Source organism: Neovison vison, chromosome 3 (assembly GCF_020171115.1).
Source record: "Neovison vison isolate M4711 chromosome 3, ASM_NN_V1, whole genome shotgun sequence".
NCBI classification, from domain to species: Eukaryota; Metazoa; Chordata; class Mammalia; order Carnivora; family Mustelidae; genus Neogale; species Neogale vison.
Window position 1 is genome coordinate 157,346,525 of NC_058093.1, and position 4,894 is coordinate 157,351,418.

Here is a 4,894-nt window from a genome sequence, read left to right on the forward strand (position 1 = left end):
TTTTAGTATAATGAGGGTGAAAATTGAGATGTGCAGAAACATAATAATTTATAGATGTCAAAAGATAAGAAAAGTTGAATAGGAGATATTTTATATTTCTTATTGTGGTAAAATATACATGAGAAAATTTATCATTTTGAGAATGAATTTGTAAATATATACTGTTCAGTGGTATTAAGTATATTTACACTGTTGCATAGACATCATCATCATTCATCTCCAGAACTTTTTCATCTTCTCAAACTAAAACGCCATACCCATTAAACAACAATTCCTATTGTCCCCACTTCCCAGCCCCTGGGAACCACCATTCTACTTTCTGTCTCTATGATTTTGTTAGTACAGTTATCTCATATAAGCAGAATCATAGAATATTTGTCCTTTTATCTCTGGCTTATTTCACTTAGCCTAATGTCTTCAACGGTCTTCCTTTTTAAGGCTAAACAATATTCCATAAAAATGGGCAATGCTTCATTAATTTGCATGTCATCCTTGAGCAGGGGCCATGCTAATTTCTATCATTCCAATTTTAGCATATGTGCTGCTGAAGCAAGTCCTAAAGATTTAACCAACTGGGAAACTAAAATACGAACTAAGAGTTGAGTAAAGGAAGGGAAGTTGAGGTCATATAAATGAACTAAATCTTCATCTTCAATAGACAGGAAATGATAATGCCTATGTTTCAAAAAATCAAGAAAAAGTCATACCAACACATTGCTTATAGCTATAGATGTAACCTCCACAAGAAGAAAATTTGTTAAAACTACTGAGAATAAGGACTAGGTAATGGGAGAGGTAGAACGAGGGGGAGGTGTTATTTTAAGCATCACTGCATTACTATTGTTTGTTGACTTTAATGCTTTACATATAATAATCTAATGATAAAAAGTACCTCCTATGACAGGACTGCTTAATGACCAGAACTGTAACCCAGAACTCCTGACATTAACAGTATCTACTTTTCAATGCAGTATGTTACCTCTCCCAACACACTTTCTTGAAGACCCTATTGGCAGGGACATCATTAAGTCACAAGGGAAGGTATAGCAATGGCCTAACTCCAAAGGCCTTTTTTTCTCCTTATTTCCATGTTTTAATTCTCATATTACTGATATTATTCTATTTTACATAATATCTTATTACTGTAACTACCACTTTTACTATGACTTTTCTTTTTTTAACAAGGTCTATCTGCTTCTTTTGGCAGTGGCTTTGCTACTTGGCTAGAATGTTTATGAGTTCCTTGAAAGCATACTAGCTTACTTCTACACACCCCAGGAATTTTTTCAAAGACCCATTCCTGTTTAGCAATATTTGTACATCAGCATCTGAACTTTTCTGAAAGTTCCAGGCAAAGGCATCATCAGCTGGGAACTTCTGTAGTGGCCCCAACTTCCACTAGACCTATGGAGTAATGCCTCCTCTCTTCTACATTCTGATTTTCCTTAACCACACAAAGCCAATCCAACCTACTTCTCATTTCTCATCCTGACTAATCTGAAAGCCTGAGCTCTTTTAGCAACATTAGCTTGGCCAGAAATTTACAGTGGAGCTCTTAAATCCACAAGAATGATGCATCTCCTGTGTGGCTGCACCTGAGGTGGCTGAAATGAAAGGATATTCACTCCAGATTTCAGCTGATGAAGGAAGATCTAGTTCCAGGTCCTCAAATCAAGTAAGAAATAATTTAGCCTAAGTTGGGCTTTTTTTTTTTTTTTAACATTTTATCTACTTATTTGAGAGCGATATGAGAGAGAGCAAGTGCACAAGCCGGCGGGGGTGGGGGTGGGGGGCGGGTGGACAAGCATCCTCCTTGCTGAGAGGGTAGCCCAATGCAGGCTCAATCCCAGGACCATGAGATTATGACCTGAGTGGAGGACAGATGCTTAACTGACTGAGCCACCCCGGAGCCCCTAAACTAAGTTTGGAATTAAGTTTTACATAGAACATGATGATGTTTCAAATAAATAAAAAGAATCCTTCTGAAATGAAAATAGGGTTTTCTCAATTATAAATATTTTCTATCTTCTTTAAGCTTTGTACTTTGGTATTCTTCTGATATCAGTTATCATCTTTAGTTTAATAACTTTCGCAGATGCAGAAACTTGATTTGGAAAAGTGATGAAGGGTGGCCATAGAATCTTCTATATGCTGCATTTGTCAAACATTTCAGTATTATTTCCAGCTCACAGTTCCACACATCAAGGAGGAAAGCTAGTGCGACCTCTAAGTGGCTCAGTCAGTTAAGCCGCTGCCTTCGGCTCAGGCCATGATCCTAGGATCCTGGGATTGAGTCCCACATTGGGCTCCTTGCTCCGCAGGGAGCCTGTTTCTCTCTCTGCCTCTGCCTGCCACTCTGCCTGCTTGTGTGTGTGCTCTCTCTCTCTCTCTCTCTCTCTCTCTCTGGCAAATAAATAAATAAATACAATCTTAAAAGAAAGAAAGTTAGAAACCTATAAAATAAAAGCAGCTATGATCACGTGGTGCCTGAAACTCATATTAATTAAGGAATTCTAAAGGACACAGGCATGTGCAACCCAGAAAAAAGGAGTAGGAAGATAATGTGTAAAATAAAGGGCTAGAAGTTTTTGTGTGTCCAGTATGCAGAGTGCCTAAGAGTTTGAGCTCTGCAACCTAATAGATTCGAGTGCAAATTCTAACTCTCCATTTATGAGTAGTGTGACTCTCAGAAAGATCACTTTAGCACTCTAGATCTTGATTTGGTTTTCTGTAAAATGGGAGCAAATATTAATGCCTCTAATATGTTTGTGATAATAAATGAATATAAATATATGCAATTTTATTACACACCTAATATATAGGAAATAATTCTGTGAACCATCATCATAATTATCATTATTATTGTTTTATCGCATATTATTCATATTATTCCAAATAAGAGAAAGCAGATACTAATGGAAAAATGTCCTAGATCAATAAAAGGGTGACTTTCTTAACAAATGGAACAACTAACCATGAGATGGAAAGTTCAATGAAATAATGAGCTTCCAATGGCCATCTCACAGGGATTCTGTAATTAAAAGGAGCTCTGGCATTAAGAAGGTGGTTATACCTGATGATCATTAAGGTCCCTCTTACTTTTCAGATATAATGTAATGATTAAGTTCATGCAGCTCATTAGTGCCAGTAAGTTTGGGGTGTCATGTGGTCCCAAACTGTCCTTCCTTCTAGTTAATAAGAAAAGAGGCTGACTAGGGAGTTTCCAGTTACTATTTCCACACAGTACTGCCAAGTAAAGTTGTTTCTTATAACCCACAAGCTGGCAGGCCTCACTCTCCTCTTCTGTTTTCATCATGAAAGCCTTAGGAAGCAGTTCCTCCCATCTACTTCCCCAAGAAAATGACAAAATGACATTCTTTCCCACACTCTGTGAAATGATTTCTGTTAACAGCTCTGGAAAGAGGCTGCAAAGATGTGAGTGAAATGATGGCAGGATTTGTTGACAAGAAGGCAAAATGAGGGAATTCAGAAAAAATCACCCACATTAGAGACCGAGGGGCCTGTGGGTTCCATCTGCTCCTCTCTCCCCTGGCCTGGGGTAGTCTCAGAATCATCTCAGAGGATCGTCAGTCTTCTTTTAAATGACTCAATCAATGGGGCTTCTAATAAAGTCTAATGGATCTCACTATTAGCAGATTTTTTTTTTATATTCAGTCTAAAATTTTACTTTGATTAATTTAACCTATTTCTCTTCATTAGATGATGGCAGTAATTTCTAAATGAAGGAAAGCATGCAAATTTGAGAAGAGTCATTGTGGAAATTTCTGCTTAAAATATCTTATTTTTGCAAAAACACAGAGCATAATAACTGTTCAAACAACCTCTAGAGAAGTGAGGTTTCCCAAACAGAACACTTGGAGTGCACCTTGCCCTGATGTGCATATTTCTACTCTTGAGACTGTGATTAGAGGGATACAAAGAAAGGTTACCTGCCCAGCCAAATCAGGCCAATGTGTCTGACATTAATGGTAGGAATTCAATCTAGACCTTTCTAGATCCTTTTTTTTTTTAAATTATTAGAATATCTTTGGAAAGTTGTTATATAAACTAATAAGAGGATGAATGAAAAAGAAAATACTACTCTGAGGGCAACAATCATTGTAATGGGAGATAAACATGGGCTTTGCAGACAGTGACTTATGGGTCCTAGCTGTACCACTAGTGTTGCCTTAGACAATTTACTCATCTTTTGAAGCCTCAATTTTTGTCCTATAAAATGGTCACAATAACCCATACTTCACAGAACAGCTGCAAGGCGATTTTTGAGAAGACCTTAGCATAACATAAAGGCAAAAGTCTACCACTTAATAAAGATTATAAATAATCATTCCCTTTTTGGTGCAAATAAGATTATTATAAGTATGAGATTTGGGAAGATTTATGGACAATGTATCAAGCAGGTGATAGCAGATAAATGTAATTAGTTGTGCATTTCCATGAAACTAAGGGAAGTTAGCTCCTTTAGGAGCATAGTGATTGAGGAACATCCCCAGAAAATCTCAATCTTGGTATTCAATGGTGGGAGAATAAAGGAGGTGGCATTTCAGGCAAGCAAACGCATGATATGTTAAGCTGAGCATGGAGTATTCAAGGAGCAATAAGGAAACAATCTGATTTAAATAATGATGAATATTGAAGAATGACTGGACAGAAAGATGGAAGAAATACGTGGGGAAAGACCAAAATAGGGATATGAGAAGCCAGGCAGCTATCACTGCAAGCTGAGTGACTCCTTTTAAAAATGCTCTCATCCTCTGTAAAGAAGACACTGGTATTCTTCCCAAATATCACAAGTATTATCCTGTGCCATAGGCTTAAATAGCAGTATGTATACTGTAAAAGCTCTGTAACTTGCATCAGGAAATCAGGAGTT

The 4,894-nt window shown here is 37.2% G+C and overlaps 1 pseudogene; it reads right to left on the reverse strand.

Moving 5' to 3' along the window:
- Positions 1-455: 455 nt before the first annotated feature.
- LOC122903810 lies at positions 456-553 on the reverse strand (annotated as a pseudogene).
- Between the last annotated feature and the right edge of the window lie 4,341 nt (positions 554-4,894).